Below are 20,000 nucleotides of genomic sequence, written 5' to 3' on the forward strand. Positions count from 1 at the left end.
TTGTTGAAGTATATGCCATCATCCGTATTCACGAAGTGGATGTCGCCACTCAGAAAGGAAAAAAAAAAGGATTTTCGACACACAAACTTTTCGGCCCTTTCTTTTCTATGGGGTGAACTGGAATGCCTCCCATCATCTTTCCCCCACAATCTCTCTCCCCCTCTCCCCCTCTCTAACACACACACTCCTCTCCCCTCCCACCCCCCACCCCCCACACACAAATATGATATTTATTCATAAAGCCCGCTCTTTCCTTTGGGGTTTGCTGGGTTTCCCTTCCATGCCCACTCTGTCTTTATTTCACACACACACACACACACACACACACCACAACACAACACAACACAACACAACACGCACACACACACACACACACACACACACACCACAACACACCACAACACAACACAACACAACACACACACACACACACACACACACACACACACACACACACACACACACACACACACACACACACACACATGCTGGACATCAACTTGAACCCCCCATTGGCCGGCGATCGGAGGAGGTACACACACACACACACACACAAACATACACACAACATAACACAACACAACACACACACACACACACACACACACACACACACACACACACACACACACACACACACATGCTGGACATCAACTTGAACCCCCCATTGGCCGGCGATCTGAGGAGGTCCACTTTGTTCGGGGACCTTTGATGAGAATGGAGGATATGGCTTATTCATACTGGGCGTGGCTCTCTTGGGAGCTGTGAGCTGGGAGGTGCTTGTGCTTGATGTGCGGCCGTTCGCTTTGCACTTGTTGGCTCAGAGAGCTTGTGGAGAAAGAGGGTTCCTTTAGGTACTGGGTGTCTGGTTGGCTTGCAAGAGCCACTGAGATATATTATGTTTACATGTGTCTATGGTAAGAACACCCCGGGTTTTTTGGGCTGCTGTATGATGCTCACTGGTGTTTTGAGTGTGGAGTGGTGGAGTGATGGTTTTGGTTTAGAAAATACTTCTTTTTTCTGTCTAGGGTCTATGTACATACCCCTCTGTTTTGTCAGTCTTGTTTCTTTGTATCTGACTCTCTCTGTGTCTCTGTCTCCCCCCCCCCCCTCCTGCCCCCCGCCTTCTCCCCCCCCCCCCCTCTCCCTCTTCTCAACGTGTCTGTCTTTTCCCGCCTGTCTGTCTTTCTCTTTTCCTTTTTTTTTCTCTGTGTGCAGTCTGTTTGTTCATCTGCCTCTGTGTCTGTGTGTTTCCCTCCTCACCCACCTCCCCCCCCCCCTCTGTCTATCTCGCCTCCTCCCTCCCCTGACTTATCCCCCTTCACCCATCAACCCCTCCACACCTCGCCCACATCTGGCCATGTCAGTGGCAATCTGGCCCCCGGGCAGCGAGGCACAAAGACAGACATGGACAGGGGGGTGGGGCGGGGGATAGGGGGGTGGAGGGGGGGGAGGAGAGGTCTGATGGGGAGAAGGCTGGAGTCACTAGGTGCACAGAAGATCATCTGCAAATTGTGTGTGTGTGTGTGTGTGTGTGTGTGTGTGTGTGTGTGTGTGTGTGTGATCTCTTTGACTCGTTTGTTATCTCTTGGTGTATGTGTGGACGGGAGGGGAGGAAATGGGGCTTGTGTGTGACTCCCATGAAGGGAGAGGTCAACGAGATAGAAGAGAAAGAGGGGGAGAGAGAGGAGGAGGAAGACAGAGAGATGGGTATACGTTCACAGAGTTTAATGCGGTATGAATATCTCTCTCTCTCTCTCTCTCTCTCTCTCTCTCTCTCTCTCTCTCTGTGTGTGTGTGTGTGTGTGTGTGTGTGTGTGTGTTGGCATTTCTGAGACGTATACAGGTCAAATAATGTATGCAGATCAGCGACACGGATGGTTTATTCAATTTAGCCATTGCCTCTTATGACGGTGCATGTTTACAGCGTACATACACTGAGAGAGAGAGAGAGAGAGAGAGAGAGAGAGAGAGAGAGAGAGAGAGCTCTGTCTCCTCTCTCTCTCTGTGTCTCCCTCCACCTGCCTCTCTCCCGCCTCTCTCTACCTCCCTTCCCCCGCCACCTCCTCTCTCTCTTTCTGTCTATCTCTTTCACACGCTCTCTGTCATTAACACCAGACTGTACAGGAAAGAACACGTCCAGAAGGTGAACAGAGGATGAATGGAGAGCCAAGGAAGAGTTAGCTAGCTAAAAGGGGGAGGCCGGCTACACGCCAGCAAGCCGACATACCTAGGGAATCTTTACCCGCTAAAGGTATTGATCCATCCATCGATCGATCCATCTGACGCTGTAAGAAATCACGGCCTGAGTTGAAAGGATTACCCAATGACCGTGTACCCTTCCTGCCTGCATTTCGTAAAAGGCGGAAAAGGTGGGGGTTTGGGGACTGAGGGGGGATGGGTGGTGATTTAGAAAGACATTTTGACAATTCTCTCATGCGCCCAACAGCGCACAACCATTTAGTGTTTTAAAAAAAAAGCCTCGAAAATTCCCCATCCCTCTGACACACAAAAATAAAATAAAATAAAAATAAAACGTTCGATATCACTCCTGGGTGACCATTATCTGCAATGAAAAGACGAAAATACAGGGTACTGTCCTCAGTCCCCTTCAGTTTGACAGCTATACTTAGAAATCGGACGAGATGGGAGGATGAAAATAAGAGAACTAGAAAAAGTTGGGTTTTTTTTTTAATTCGTCACTTGATAACTCTCTCTTATCTTCAAGAAAGAGCAATAAAGGAAGAAGAAGAAGCAATAACACAAATTTCTGGAACCTTACATGTATTGATTATCAAAAAAGGACGATATTTAAGAACTCTCGCAGCCTTAACATAGCTTTCTCTCTATCTCTCTTTTGAATCCCCTCTCTTTCCCTTCTGTATCTCTAATTGTACCCACCATCTCTCTTTCTCTCCCCCCCTTCCATTTCTTCTCTCTTTGTCTCTCCCGCTCCCTCTGTTTTTTTCCTCTCTCCTTCGAGGGCTGTATAGAAAATTAACGGTATTGTTTAGTCTGTTCCCCTCAGTATATTCGGTGTATAAAATATATGTTTTTTTGTTTGTTTTTTTTTTTCAAATTCGATGCCACTTTCGATTCGTAGCATGGTGATGGTGGCTATTTTGTACGCATACATCAGCAGCAGCAGCATCGCCAAGTGAGGACAGATCAGTTCTGGTGTGGTGTGGAAGAACCCAAAATAAGTCTGTTGCTACTTGCTGCGGTGGTGGTGGTGGCGGCGGTGAGGAGATGTCGAAGGGTGGATGGATGGATGGATGGATGGAGAGCAGTGGGGTCTGTCTGTCTGTCTGTCTGTCTACAGCACTGAGCTAAACAGCTCGATGGTCTACGGGGTCTGTAGGCTGGTCATTACATTGAGGGTGAGGGGGCTGGGGGGTGAGGAGGGGGGGGGGTACTTACTGGCTGGAAGTTGGAGATGGAGGGTGCACTGCTGGCTTCTTTTTCTGCTTGGCCATTGATCCGTGATGACGGTGTTGTTGTTTATTTCGGGGGGTGGGGGTCTTTTTCTGATTTTAATTTTCTTGATTTTGACCCCGAATAAATGCTGTTTTAAAAGTTGGGTGTCATTGTCGCATTTCAGTCATAGGAGGGAGATTTGGAAGGCCCGGGGGGGTGTGGGGTGATTTTTGTTGTTGTTGATGTGGGTGGGAAGAGGTCAAAGCACGAGTGTCCGCGAACACGCGCACGCACGCACGCGTGTGTGTCTGTTTGTTTGTTTGTGTGTGTGTGTGTGTGTGTGTGTGTGTGTGTGTGTGTGTGTTGACGCACCGGATATCGTGGGCAGACTGTGCATAGATGTACACACATAGAGACGTACAGACATGCACATACACACACTTGCACATGTACCGACTCACGCTTGTACGCTCGTTCGCGCATGGACACACTCAGCCACAGACACACACATATACATGTACATATACACCTATACCTATGCACGCACACACACACATACACACACACACACACACACACACACAACACACACACACACACACACACACACACACACACACAAACATAAGCAAATATATACACACGCGCGCGCGCGCACGCAGAATGCCAAACAAACTTGCGAGCACTATGATCAAAGACGATAACTTTATAGAGTGCACAGAAGGTAACTTGGTCTCTCGATGTTAAAGTGTTTATTTCCTGTCTTGAAGAAGTTCACAGCAACCTGTCTGAATCATAACACAAGCACCCGGTCATCAAAGATGGGGAGAGAGAGAGAGAGAGAGAGAGAGAGAGAGAGAGAGAGAGATAAATGTCTGAATGTACATGTTTGTATGTGCGTGCGCATATGTGCGTGTATGTGTGCGGCCCATGTTAAAAATATCGACGAACATAAAACAAAAACAACAACAAAAAACAAAAAAACAAACCCCCCAAAACCCCCCCCAAAACCAAACCCATGCACAACGGGAAGTCGATACGACTATAACAAATGCACATAATGTACAGACATCATGAAGGCGAAATGACTCTGCTTAGTTTTGCATTTTAAAAACACTTTTTACAGTGCATGATCTTTTTGTCTGTCATGGATGTACATGACCGGAATCACGGCGGGGTAGGGTTGGGGATCATCTGTCTTTGATAAATGCCTGTTAAAACCTAAACTCTGAAGGGTTCTTAACTCTCTCCATACGAACGGCGAAAGAGACGACGTTAACAGCGTTTCACCCCAGTTACCATCATCAAAATATTGCAAGCGGTAGGCTCTTATACTGAAGAGGTGAATGTTGACAAAGAATACCACAAGTCTGACGACGGGAGCTAAAGGTTGGGTCATTCAGACACCCACTGGACATCCGAGGGGTCTGTGTAGAAGAGAAGAGAGGACTGGCCGTACTGAGTGAGTTAAAGAAGGTACGGTGTTCTGTTTTTGTTTGCTGCTGTTGTCTTTTTTTTTATACTTTGGTAGTGAAAACGGACCATGACCAAGGAAAGCAGGGCAACGAAGCCAAACTGAATTACGTCTACGCTTGTCGATAGAGACACGAGAGGGGAGGGTGGAGGAGTGGGGTGACTCAAGTGTCACCATCTGTGCGTTCCTGTTTTGTCCCTCAAGCTCTGTTTCTCCTTCTCGGTGTCTCAGTAGATGCCAACAATGAATGCCATACATTTAACAGAGTTGTCGCATGGTGTGAGAAAGGCAGATTAACACAGAAGTACCTGTGACACAAACTCCGATATGCAGTTATGTTCGTATAAGCGTGCGTGCGTGTTTGGGAACTTTGTCGCGTGTGTGTGTTTGGCAGAGAGAGAGAGAGAGAGAGAGAGAGAGAGAGAGAGAGAGAGAGAGCATATTGTGCACACGTAAACACTCTAGCTTTGTCGCGCACGCTCGCGCACGTGCACACGCCAGCGGTTAGTCATCCTGTACCGTAGCGTGCCAGAAAAGCATGCGGTCCCTTCCTCCGGCCTGGTGGAAGCAGGTTGCCAAGCAATGGGAACAGAACAATTATCTGGCCACCGACCACGACACCCTACCAACCGACCAGCGGCCTTCTGCCTGTCCCGAGAGGGGAATGAATCAATACTGGCCCTCTGACCAGCAGCTGCCTGGGACAGATTATGATGGAAGTCATCTGCCGCCGTCCCTCCTGCAATAATAATAGTGGTAATGGTGGTAGTCGTCTGTCGGTCTGTCCGACAGTGGGAGGTACCAATCCCCTTTTTGTGGTGTGTAACTGGTTTGCAGTATGGTGATTTGCTTGTGCCAAAGCTTTTTTTTTCTTCATTTTTTTTCATTTTGCAGTCACTAATCCACTGTTCTTCAACCATATCACAATATAGATTGTCGGACTGCGTGTCACGGGGAGTAAAGACAATGTCTCAGGCGGCAACGTTTCTTGTTTGTAATTCTTGTTTGTCAGCGAGCTTGTCGGCGAGCATACAAATAAAATTGAAGATCAGCATTAACGACACATGCGTTATGAAAAGTGTGAACAAAAGGCTGTGATTTTCTGTGATCACGCTTTCTTGTGATGCAGCAGAATCCTTTGTCACCCTTTCCACACACTGTCGTAGAGTCCTCACAACATCACCAGTCATTTGTGTTGTCAGTGACTTACTTCCCGCAGTTTCGTTCTTCTACCCAACTGCATGAACACCGAATCACGCACTGGCTATGTGACCGCTTATATATATATATATAATAGTCGTGTCCGACTGTGACCATCAGAACAGCAGAGGAGGCAACTGCTGTTCCGACTATTTGGGCTAGAATTTGATTATAGTGGAGAGTGTCTTGCCCAAGTACATCCCCACTCTCTCGGCCAAGAGGGTTTTAGGACAGTCGGCGTTGGGATGGTTCCCAAAGGCCAGCTAGCCCACAAGGCTGCAGCACTAAGAGCCAGTGCAATTTTGCCTCCTAGTTTGAGTCATAGTCCTTCACAAAAGACTAAGCTGTAAATGATTTCCCATTGACTGGAGAAACCATTGATGATACAGCTCTCACTTTGCTGTTGGCCCAAATGCAAACTTATGCCAATCTGTGATATAAGCCGAGTGTTGGGCCGCTTAGAATGACGCAAAACCACGAGTGTCATCAGCTTCCAAGCTATGATATATCGCGTAGAACTTTAAAGAAAAGTAGATTGAATGATGATTAACTGACCAGTAAGCGGCATACACAACCTGGGGTCACAGACCCGACACCACACAATCAATGCATGAGGAGAAAGTCGGTGACCCAACCTGACACAATTAAAGCCATACACTGATTAGCAAGCGACCGTAAGATGGACATCGACTGATACAGGACACAACGCCACACACACGATTATACAGCCAAGCAGACACTGGACCTGATCACTACAGTGAGATAGATGGATGATGAGTGTGGCGGTGTCGGGGGATGGGGGAGTGTTAAACTTCTCGATTCGCGTTCCACGGTTTGAGACATTTTTATTTTGGTAAACAGAACCAAAGAAAGGGTCATCACCCAACCACACTTTAAAAACACAACTGTATAGTTGGTGGGATTTTTTGGGGTTGTTTTAATACTCCTCAGATGCATGCAGATGATGGAACATTTATTCTTTCTTACTTTTCTTTTAATGCTTCTCCGTGGTCTCTTAATTGGTGTTCCCTGCCCCCCACCCCACCCCTCCCCACACCCCCTGTCTCTAAGAACTGGGTAGTTGGCGGCGAATCTCCTTGGTGTCCTGTGGCACATAGAAAGGCCGTCACCAGAGACCTCCGCTGCGCCATGTCTTGTGCTGGTGCTGTCTCAGCTAAGGCCGTTGGTCTTGGCCAGCACACCCCAGGTTTAGCCATTCTCCTTCAGTTCTTTTTGTCAACCGTTTTATTGGGAGAGAAACCTGTCTGTCTGTCTGTCTGTCTCTCTCTCTCTCTCACACACACACACACACACACACACACACACACACACACACTCACTCACTCACTCTTGTTTTGCTTTGTCTGTCAGTCAGTAAACACAGTCTGCGCCAACATCTGTGGACTGACGTTACCCATATTTTGCGGACCGGCCATTTTCAATGTGTTCTTGTATTTATGGAGTGTGATGATCACCCACACCAATGATGACCAGTTTACTTGTGTGGATGATGATGTGACAAAGCTTTTAAGTGTAAATGACAATGATAACATTTGAGACGGGGGGCGGGCTGTGGGCTGTGTGTGTGTGTGTGTCCATGCGTGCGTGCGTGTGTCTGCGTTCGTGCGCATATATATATGAGATAACCGCGATAGAATCAGCACCTGTTGTGATTCATGTACTGACAGAAGGGCCAGCCAGTGGTCGATCCAGCCGAACGCCGTAAACAAGTGACCTTCTAGATTTCAGCAGGATAAACATGCGAATTATCAGCTGCATACAGCATGAATCACTGACCCCTCCCCCTCCTCCTCCTCCCATTTCCAGCCGGACTGTGAAACAAAGGGAGTGTCAGTGACCTGTGTGGAATCCAGACCACACGATTTGCTAATGGCGGCATACGTGCTGTACAACGGGACCTGATCATTAACCTCTACCTGACACCGGGGGCACATGAACTATAGAGGATAAAATGATACAGTGCTGCAGGCCCTACTGGGACATGACACACTTACCAGAGATGGAATGGATGAACTATTTAAAACCACTTGACTGCCATAAACGTATTACGTACGTGCATAGTGACGCCACTGATTACGTCATCAGAAAAAGGGAAATAGCTCTGGAAGGGTGAAAGTTCAAACATTTTGTCTAGAGTGGTATATCTCCAGACCGTTTTCTCAGTTTTAGGCTTACTGTTTGGGATAATGTTTTATGACCTGAAACACCACTTTCTGCTGTTTTCCTCCTGGCACTGAAGGTTTTAAAAGCAAACGAACAAAACTTTCATATTTCTACTTGCATTTGTCGAAACGAACTTCTTCTGCGTTCGTGGGCTTCAACTCCCACGTTCACTCGTATATACGCGAGTGAGCTTTTTACGTGTATGACCGTTTTTACCCCGCCATGTAGGCAGCCATACTCCGCTTTCGGGGGTGTGCATGCTGGGTATGTTCTTGTTTCCATAACCCACCGAACGCTGACATGGATTACAGGATCTTTAACGTGCGTATTTGATCTTATGCTTGCATATATACACGAAGGGGGTTCAGGCACTGGCAGGTCTGCACATATGTTGACCTGGGAGATCGTAAAAATCTCCACCCTTTACCCACCAGGCGCCGTCACCGTGATTCGAACCCGGGACCCTCAGATCGAAAGTCCAACGCTTTAACCATTCGGCTATGGCCGACAGACGAACAAAACCTGCCTGTTCCAATTGTTGCTAAGGTAAATAGTATGACAGTCCTGCACTCTGTTAGTTTCCTGTGTCACGGAGTTTTTTTTGTTTGTTTTTGTTTTTAATATTTTTTTTTAAAGCTGCTACTGATAGTAACGTGTGAACAACTTGACTGTCATTGAAGAGCAGACGCCAACAATTGTTTTATCCCTGTACTGACTGTCACTGATACATACCTTGTCAGCAGTGGAAATGACCACCTTCGACCACCTTCAACATCTCTTGTTAGTGCAGTTCAATCCAGTTTTTGGCTTGGGCCCTAGGCACCGTATAGAGGCGTTGAGTCAACGTCAATGCAAAGCAGGACGGAAATAACTATTCTTAATTGGAGCGATCCGTATACTTATTACCATTCTTCGCTAAAAAATAAACCATGAACATTTCTATTTATTACCGAAGATGAACACTAAATCTCTTATCCCTCCCAGTTCGGCATTCCTCGTTCCCATCACTGAGATACCCACAGCTATTGTCATTGACACATACAGTGTTGCTGTTTACCACAACAAAGTAAGCCAGACATTACATAGTTGTTAGTGTGGGCGAAACAAACCAGTGTAAACATTGGTATCACTTTTTTTCAACAACCGCAGACCCAGTGTTGCAGTTAACTGAAACAAGAGTGTAGTTGCAGGCTGAGACATTACACAGTCTCGGTGTGAGCGAACCCAGCCAGAGTAAACAGGGGTGTCGGGTTTCTCAACAACCGTGGGTAAGGTCCCAGCTGTAGAATGAAGAAATGTGGCAGGGATGAAACCAAACCAGACCACGGCCAGACTGTTGTTGTCACAGTTCTGGGACAAAGGCCGGGTCTCGTGCACAACAAAGAGCCGTTGTTTGAGAGATGGAAGTTGGGTTAACCCCTTTGCGAACTCTCAACATGGCAAGCGCTCCCATGGAGGCCAAAAGAAGCGCTTCAAAGACACTCTGAAAGCTTCTCTGAAGGCCTTCAGCATCAGCCACGACACATGGGAGCTGAATGCAATGGACAGACCAAAGTGGCGTTCAGCTGTCCACAAAGGCGCCAAATCCTGTGAGGCCAACAGAATCGCTGCAGCAGAGCAACGCAGACAGGCCAGGAAAAGCAGTGCCAGCAAGTCCCCGACAGCCGCCACCATCCCCTGTCCACACTGCATCAAAACCTTCCGGGCGCGGATTGGCCTGACCAGTCATCTGCGCACCCACAGATCCCAACCCACCCACCCCCAGGATGACTAGATGGTCCTCGTCGATCCCGACGGACGAACCACACAACCCCTTTCCTGGTGCTGACGAGCGTGTCCGTCAGTAAAGGGTTGTTGCCTGAGGTACGATAGAGTTTACAGGTCAGGATGACAGCAGCAATTTCTTTAATTGGACTCCTTCCTCTTGTGACTGCGTTACATTAGTTCAGTTAATACAATCACACCGCTTAACAGTGCGTAAGGAGTAGTTGTTCCACTTCATGCCGCATTGGTTTTATTTCTTAATTAAAGGGGGGAGCTTTGCACTATGAACTTATTATGATTGTCCTCAGCAGTTTTGTGGCTTGGAGGATATTTCAAACAAATGAAAACATAAGGCAAACAGCTGTTAGCACACTTACGTACTCATACTAGTTTTATGTTGATAACACTTCTAACATATTTTTGAATGAAAGAAAGGGGGAAAAGGCCGACACAGCTTTCCTATTCTGCATTATTTGTAACATCAGTTGGTATTTTGTATACTTTTTGTGCTCTTCCAACACGATATATTTACTTTCCTGTGTCGTTATGTATCCACCTGTTAATTTTGGTTGGTTGGTTGGTTAATTGATTGGTGGATTATCTCAGTTTATTACTCATTCACTGCTACAGATAGAGTGTAGGAAGTACGAGATTTGTTTTTCATACAATCAGTAGTCATGATCATGATGATGACGATGACGACAATCACGACGATGATGATTCCATGGTGCTTCCAAGCTGGCAAGAAAACTCGATACTCCGAAGCGTTTCATAACATTTTCTCATGTAGAAAAAACAAACAAACAAACCCCCCAAAAAACAAACAACAAATAACAGAACAACGACAAAACATAGTGCTAAAGGTTTTAGAATTAGAAGTTTTTCACCATCATGCTATGGCTCGCACTTATAGGTCATTCTTCTGCCGAGCTCTGTGTAACCAAGGGGAAAGTTTCATGGCGGGGACCAGGTTGCCAGAAACACCACGGTCAGCTCTGGCATCGTTCCATTGGCTGTCCTGACTCCCAGAGCCCCTTTGTGCCCCTGTGTATACGGCCAGCCCTGCGGGAGTTTTCCCGCTTTTTGTAATAACACTCGTGAACACGGCTATCGCGTGTTGCTATATGACCCTGTAGCTGTCGCAGTCATTGTTTCCATGGGATGGAAAGGGGAGGAGAAAGTGGGGGTGAAGGGGGTGACCTCATCCCCCTGAGAAGACCTGTTGGAGCGTCAGGTTACTGACTGGTCTGCAGGCTGGGGGTGGGGGGTGGGGGGGGGGGGTGGAGGCTGCAGGGGTGGGGGGCGGGGATTGGTGGGGAGGGGAGGGGGGTTGGTGAAATGTTAATGTTCTGGGGCCCGAGGACCGGACTGGGGAATCATTGATCCAATGCGGACAAAATAGTGACCATTATGCTGGGAGAAGGGTGGAGAGAGAGTGTGGTATTATTGAGATCGAATGAGGGGTGTATGTACGTGTATGTAAGTGTGTGTAATGTGTGTGTGTGTGTGTGTGTGTGTGTGTGTGTGTGTGTGTGTGTGTGTTGAAAGAGCTCATTCGCATTTGTGTTTACATTTTTCACAATCTCTGATGTCCACAGCTGCAGACTGTATGATATTGTATTGTATTGTCACAACAAATTTCTCTGTGTGACGTGTGGATCCCCCCCTCCCCCCCCCCCCCCCCCACACACACACACACACACACCTCGGAGAGAACACGTATGTAACGACACTACCCATGATTTTATTTTGTTGTTTGTATTGGTACTTATTTCTTGACAAAATATGGACAACTTTTAAACAAAATTATGAAGAGAAAACCCCCTGGTTGCTATGGGTTATTTATACACGCACTCAGTGGATGCTGAACACGGGACATCGGTTGATCATTTCGTCCGAGGGATTATATCCAGACGACCACTCACGGTTTAGTGGAGAAGGTTGGAGAGAGTGATGCATCATTCCAGTCCTGGTGTGAATCGAACCCAGGTCCCACAGTTTCTGTTAGTTTGCTTGATCCACTGGACCTTGACATCCTCTGGTCCTACAGCTGCACTCGGGATCATCGCTTCCAAAGTCGGGTACTGTTCCTTCGGTCACCGTCCGGCCCTGTCGTAGTCAAGTGTTCTAAGTGGAGTGACAAGATCCCCCTTTAAGAAGGCCAGTGGGTGTGTCAGGTTACTAACTGGTCTGCAGACGATGGGGTGGGTGGAAGGGTGGTGATTTGGCATGGTTATTTTATGTCCTGGGGTCGCGGAGTGGAACGATGAGTCATTGATCCAATGCAGACAAAAGAGTGCCCCCCTCCACCCCCCCCCCCCGCTGGGCGCAGCGTTGTTGTACGTGTGTTGGGAAGGGGGGTGGAGAAAGAGCTGTCGTGTGTGTGTGTGTGTGTGCGCGTGCGCGTGTATCTCTATACAATATATCGAAGCCAGGGCGTCAGTTTCTGTTTGGTTACTTGATCCACTGGACCTCAACATCCTCTCGTCCTATAGCTGTCATCGTCGTTGTTTCCATGTGACGGGAGGGGTGGGGTTGGGGGGTGACCTCGCCCTCTTCACGTGGATGTGTATCGGGTTACTGACTGGCCTGCATGCTTTGGGGGATGGGGGGTAGGGGGTGGGTGGAATGTTATATGTTCTGGGGTCGGGGACCAGCCTGGTGGTGAACCATTGATCCAATGCAGACAAAAGAATGGCCACATGGAGGGGGAGGTGGGGGGGCAACATTTTGGGTTTGTACACAGATTGGTTGAGGTTGTGTGTGTGTGTGTGTGTGTGTGTGTGTGTGTGTAAAAAGTACTTGCAAGAAAAAAGTACAAAAAGCAAAGATGTCTGGATGACTGAAATATTTTTATTCTATGAATACATTTCATCTAAACACATTATTAAAAAAACAAAACAAAAAAACAAACAAACCCAAAACCAAACGAATTTTTAATATGGGTGTATTAAGTGAATAGTTCATCGGGGTAAAAAGTCCAGAAATTCACTGTATATGTGTATGACAGACCTACTGATATACATGTAGAAAGCTAGAAAGAATTCTCATTTGAATGCTCAGCTCACAATATCAGTACCTCTAACAAAGAAAGAAAGACAGGAGACATTTTCGACATGGCTCCACCATCCTGTTACGTTAGTCCTCAGCCCTTGCCTGCCAGTCTCAGGCCGAGGGGAGAGAACTACTGATGGCAAGCAGTGTCGGGTTCCGAAAATAACTCGTGGTCTTCTGGACTGGCCGGTCACCTTCTCTCCCCTGGGAAACCTTAATTGGAACGATTACTTCTGATCGGGGATAATGGCGGGTGGAGATAATGATGATCGCTGGTCCGTTTTTGTGAGAATGACGGGGGTGGGGGTGGATGTGGATGTGGAGGGGGCATCTGATTCTGTTGCTACTGCTGGTTGGTTGATACCCCCCCACTCCCCCATTTTTTTAGGGGTGGGGGGATGTTCTATGGGTGGGTGGAGGGGCGGGGCGGTGAGGGGTTAACTTCGCTGTCACTGGGAAGTGGTGGGTAGAGGGGGGCGACTGCGTGCGGTGTGTGTGTGTGTGTGTGTGTGTGTGTGCGCGCACACACACACACACACAGAGTTAACACAGGTTTTCGGTCGACAATGTCTGTTTCACGCTAAAAATATTTTGATTGAAACCCGATAGTTTTACGCTGGAGTCTGTAGAGAAAACTATCCACACACACACACACACACACACACACACACACACACACACACACACACACAGAGGGAGAACGAAGGGGTGGAAAAAATGTCCCCCACAAAGTCCTTCATTCAAACTTTATGAACGGTGACTGACTGAGTCACGGTGTTATATGACTGACGGATTTAAAGCGAAGGCAGGCAGTTCTGTGTGCAGCTGAGGTCGACTTGTTGTACCAACAGTTGAGTCACCTGTACTAACTGCCAGTATGACCAGTCTCTCCTGGCAGCCACGTGCACACTCATCCCTCCAGGAGGCAGATGGTGTGTCTTTGTTCATATCAGGGGTTGGGGACACTCCCTCCCGCGCGCTCACTTGCACGTACACACACGTACCCGTACACGGTCCCACCCGCTCACCCACACAGACATATCTTTATACGTGTTCATGTTGATATGTACATACGTACACTCTTGCTTGCACAGGTGCAATGAACTGGGAATGCAACAAGAGAGAGAGAGAGAAGAGATACTCATAAACTCAGCGAACTTTGTTGATTTATATATATATATTTTTACTTTTATTTAGTTATTTCATTATTCATTTATTTTATTTAATTTTAGGGGTGCTTCCCCGCAAAAACTGTGTTTTCATGCCTGCAAAAAACGCTCAACTGAAAAACCCAGATATGTTGTGTTGTAGGCCTGCCAAAACACTACTGCCACACTCCCTCCCAAGTCCTCACACACACCTCCTCATGCCTCCCGCTTAAACCATCCTCCCTCTCCCCCGCACCTCTCCCCCCTCCGCCGCCGTTTAATCTTCTCTTTTCCATTCAGTTTTCGACAGGAACAGGACTCGTCTGGAACCGACAGAGATTGGTTGTGTGTTTGGAGTCTGAACGATAGATAACACAGTCTTTCTGCACACACACACACACACACACACACACACACACACACACACACACACACACACACACACACACACGTCTGTTGTTTTGAGAGGATGGCACGTGGCTAAAGCAGATTCTGCACAATGTTTTCATTATTTGTTTATATATTTATTTATTTATCTTGTTTTTTTTTAAAAATATGGTTGAATTAGATCACAGGTTTTTCGTTGCAAGCGACGACGGAATATAGTTTGGGAGATGCGTTATATGCCTCCTCCTCTAACCCCCACTCCAGTTATTGCCCTCCCCTCCCCCTCCTCACCTTCCTTTCTGCAGGTCTTCTTTTGCTCCTCCTGTCATCTGACTTAGCGTTCGGGTTGAATGAGAACACAGGGGGGTAGGGGGTGGGACGGCTGGGGGTTCTGTTTATAATACGATTACAGGAGGCATGAATGATAGCTGATAAACTTTTTACACTTTTCTTGTTTCTTACCCACCCCCACACACTCTTTTTTGTGTGTTCTTTTCTTATCTTGTATTTCTTTCTATGGCTGATAAGCTGTACTGACTTTTCTTTCCTTATTTCTTGTCGTGGTTACATTCCTTTAGGTCTTTCTTTCTTTCTTTTCTTTCTATTTCGCTTTTACAACTGAAGGTGACGGAAAAAGCTGATATAGATGAGAATTGTTTTTCTTCTCTCTCTATCTCATCTCTCTCTCTCCTCCCCCCTTCTTCTCTCCCCGTACCAATAGTTTTATTCTTCTTCTCCCCGACGTGACATGTGAGATAAGGCAGACAGGGCAGGGACATGGCAGCTGGGGCTTATTACAGCATGAGGGGTTGCAGTCCTGTGCTGTTGGGAAAACTGATGCAGCCCTGATACAACAGCTATTCCACGCATGGGTGGTGGTGGGTTGGTGGACTTTGTCTTCTTTTCTTCTTCTTCTCTAACACGTTGGCCCTCACGCAGACTGTCTATTTGTATACCTCGTGTGTGTGTGTGTGTGTGTGTGTGTGTGTGAGTGACGAGATGTAAGCGGGAGAGAGTGTCCCAAATTCATGCGCGTGCACACACATGCACTGCATGTGCACGAAAGTGTGCGTGCGTGAACACACACACACACACACACACACACACACACACACACAGAGGGAGGGTGAGAGAGAGAGAGAAATATCAGAATGTGTACAATAAAAATCAAATACATTTTTTAAGGAAGCAAATTGGTCAGTATTAAGAAGCGGAGAGCGAGAAGACCCAGACAGACAGACAGACACAGACACGGAGAAGCATCAGTATCAGTTTCAGTAGCTCAAGGAGGCGTCACTGCGTTCGGACAAATCCATATACGCAACACCACATCTGCCAAGCAGACGCCTGACCAGCAGCGTAACCCAACGCGCTTAGTCAGGCCTCGAGAAAAAAAAAGAAAAAAAAGAAAAGAAAAAGAAGTAAGTAAATAAATAAATAAATTATAGATAAATACATAAAAAAGAACTACTAATACTACTAATAATATATATAAGGCGCAGGGGGGTGCAGGGTAATGTGTGTGTGTGTGTGTGTGTGTGTGCTGGGGCTCATGTACGTTTATGTGCGTTTGATTGTACCTTCATATCTGTGAAACTGCATGTTTGGTGCATATCTGTTATGCACATGTGTGTCTGTGTGTGAATGTGTATCTGCATGTTTTACATTTAATTGCTTATTTATCATCATTGTTGTCTTTTCTATTTATTTATTTTATTTTATCTATTTATTTATTTATTAAATTTAATTAATTAATTAATTTTTTTTTTACGCTTATAGTTGACTTCATGAAATTGTTTGCGCCTTATAGACACGGAGGGACAGACAGAAACCAGAACGAAGATACGAACCCTTTTTATGTCCGCCTGTCACGTGCCATAACCTTGACCCTCACTGACCCTTCTCAAGGACGGGATGGATGGCGCGTGTTGCGACCTTTGACCGTTCCCTGTTGACAAGCCGCGCGTGAAGTGTTCTACTTCCTCAATTGGTTCAGAACGTAGCCGGCTGCACACTGTATAATTATAATAACCATGTTCCTGTCTGTGTCTCCAACCTGTACAACAGGAACAGGTTCTGACCCTTCTATGGTTATGTGCAGATTTCTTTCAGTTTGGTTAAAAAAAAAAAAAATTGTTCGAATATGTCAGAAAACAAAGACAATGAATTCGACAGAACATCAGGAAAGTCTTTTGTAGGTGGTGGAGGTGAAGGTGGGGGAGGGGAGGGCGGGAAGAAGGGGGAGGGGAGGGGGTCTGGTGATTAGGGGCAAGTCTTATATTGTCTCGCGTGATTAATAATTCAAGTCCTGTCGTATCAGTATAGTCATGTTAAGTCTTGTCGTAATATTACGTTAATAGAATTATGGTAAGCTCTTAGGGCTTTTGATCGGCGCGTTGGATGGGTATATGCGTAGGTCAGACATATGCTTTTTTATGTGTTATATCTATCTATCTATCTATCTATATGTATACATACACACATATATATACATATACATATATATATATATATATATATACATTACACACACACACACACACACACACACATATATATATATATATATATATAAGCAGGTGTGGTGTAGTGTCTCAGGATAGTCTTCACGCTTTTACTTCTCCAAGAAATTGAAGCAAGAAATTTCTCTGTTCTTTCTCCCCTTCTGTTGCCCTGCTGTGTCAGACCAATTTTTCATACATGATATTGAAATCGTAGTAATCAATTTTTCTTAAAGAAAGACTGCAAGAACTAACATTGACAGTTCTGAATTTCTCCCTCTATGTCTCTGTATGTCAGTTTGTCTCTTTATATGTGTTTCTTCGTGTGCCTCTCTCCGTGTGTGTGTGTGTGTGTGTGTGTGTGTGTGTGTGTGTGTGTGAGAGAGAGAGAGAGAGAGAGAGAGTCTGCGTTATGATTTCCCCTTCAACAGGATTTTACTTAAACTTATCTTCTTTTTTTCAGAAAAAAGAGATCGCTCGCTCCACACAAGTAAACGACAGTGAGGTGAGTTTCATTTTAAGTCTGGGTGTCTGACTGTCTGCGTGTTATCTGTCTGTTTGCACGTCTGTCCGTATACCTCTGTCTGTCTGTCTGTTACTTCGCTCCCTCTTTCTTCCCCCCATCACTCTCTTTCTCTCTGTTTCTCTGTAAACGTTCCCATCTGTATTTATCGTTCTGTGTACTGTGGAAAGTGTGTTCTGTCAGTTCATCAGTTCTGTCCATTGGTCTGTCTGGTCATCCATCCATCCATCCTCTCATCTAGCCATCCGTCTGTCTGTCTGTCAGCCCGTCCACCTGTATCTACGAAGTATGTTCTTTCTCTCTTAGTTATGTTTTCTGATCACTCGAGAGACTGATTGGCCACCCGATCATCCCTCAACCCCCCCCCCCCCCTCCACAACTCATACATGCACGCACACACACACACATGCGCACACACACACATACACACACTCATGCACACACGCCCGCACACAAACACAAACTCCCTCCACCCACCCTCCCTCCCCCCTCTCATTCCCAATCCACTCTTACTATACTGCCTATCCCGTATACTACCCTCAGCTCAGGACATGCCACCATACAGTCATCATCATTCATGCCTCCATGCAGTCGTCATTCTCACAGCATAACCTATGACCCAGGAAGTGGATGATAAGTGGAGTTTTCCACAGCACTCAGCGCAACACTTCAGCCAGCTTTTCCACGGACACAAGAGGGAACGGCTGACAGGACAACACTGTTCACGTTGCCAAACACACTTTATTCGTTATTTGTTTTGTTTTGTTTCTATTCAGCTGCGGAAAGTTTTGTTGAAGCATACTTGTTATATCTTCCACACTTGTTCGATTAATGTAGAATGGGCACATCTTACCGTGTATGTCACGTTGTTAGTTTTATGATCTTTTGAGTTACCACTGTAACACGTTATAGGGGGCGGGGGGTTAATACACATGGAAATTACTCTTTATTTATTTTAATAATAACAATAATAAAGGGTGTGAACGTGCGTTTTCAGCAGTGATCTGGTTTCAGTGGTGCTTTGGAGCAGAGCGCTTATGGTGGTGGTTTTTTGTTTTTGTTTGTTTGTGTGTGTGTGTGTGTGTGTGTGTGTGTGTGTGTGTGTGTGTGTGTGTGTGTGTTGATGTTGTTTGTTTTCTTCTGGTGGGGCTGTGGAAAATTGTCGCCGGTTGTTTACGGTAACAAATGCGAATCAGCGCTCATGTATGAGTTGAACTGGGGGATCAGCGTGGGGGGCACATTGGGTGGTGGGGGTGGGGGTGGGGGTGGTTGACAACGCGTTGAACGAATGTTCTGTGCAGATGGTGTTGTTTGTTTATTGTGGAAGTCTCTATCTTTGTCCCAGAATTCTTGTCTGGCAGAGTCTGTTGTTGTTTCCTTTCCAGTCTTCCCGTGCGAAAGAGTGGTCTTACGTTCGAGTCAGTGTCTGTAGGATCATGCTCGTTAGGGTCTCACTTGGTTCAAACATTTTTTTTTAAATATCGAGAAACAAGGCGAAATACAGCGTTCAGTAAAGAAAGCTTGAGGAACAACAAGCCTGAGCTCTCTCCAGGGTCTCGCATCAGTTCTTCCTCTTTCTCTTGTGGTATTGCCACCACAACCACCATTTCCGCCACTACCACCATCTACCTGTCTATTCCTATGGTAAGAACAGCACTGCAAGAAACCTCTGAATTAGCCTGTTCATGAGCCTTGCTAGTATAGTAGTAACCGGAACCCTCCGATGACGTGGTGTTGTTAAAAAGCGCGCGCGCGCGCACACACACACACACACACACACACACACACACGTCTATTGTTTTGAGAGGATGGCACGTGGCGAAAGCAGATTCTGCACACACACAGACAGACAGACAGCCAGACACACACACACACACACACACACACACACACACACACACACACACACACACACACAGAGAGAGAGAGAGAGAGAGAGAGCAGCAACGGGAATAAGATTAATGTGCTGAGGAGGCAAATAATATATTGATATACCTGTTGTGGTGGTGCTGATGCTATGACCGTCACATTTTATGCAACGGTCGGCAAAAAAGCCCAGCGAATAGAGAGAGAGACAAGAGAGAGGTTGTTGCTGCGTTGGTGGGCATGAGCCGCCACACCCTTTGCTTGAAGAGTTAGGAGAGAGAGAAACGTGTGTGTGGGGAGGGGTGAGGAGGGGGGCGGGGTCATGGGGGGAGGGGGAGAGGGGGTAGAGAGTAAGACGGGGGAGAAAATTAATAGGGGGTGGGGGAGAGAGAGAGAGAGGATGGTTAGGAAGACGGGAAGATACATATATAGTCAAAGAGATGTCCGGGAATGATGGGATAGAGAGAGAGAGAGAGGGGGGG

At 46.6% G+C, this 20,000-nt stretch overlaps 1 protein-coding gene across 4 annotated transcripts in view; it reads left to right on the forward strand.

The window, feature by feature from the left end:
* The window catches only part of LOC143296512 (uncharacterized), a 116,245-nt gene that overhangs the window by 33,565 nt on the left and 62,680 nt on the right, over positions 1 to 20,000 (forward strand). For all 4 annotated transcript variants that reach the window (XM_076608489.1, XM_076608495.1, XM_076608491.1 and 1 more), the window contains exon 2: positions 17,593 to 17,634. The gene's annotated coding sequence lies outside the window, so the exon portion shown is untranslated. The remainder of the gene's footprint in view (positions 1 to 17,592; positions 17,635 to 20,000) is intronic.

Source organism: Babylonia areolata, chromosome 21, assembly GCF_041734735.1.
Source record: "Babylonia areolata isolate BAREFJ2019XMU chromosome 21, ASM4173473v1, whole genome shotgun sequence".
Lineage (NCBI taxonomy): Eukaryota > Metazoa > Mollusca > Gastropoda > Neogastropoda > Buccinidae > Babylonia > Babylonia areolata.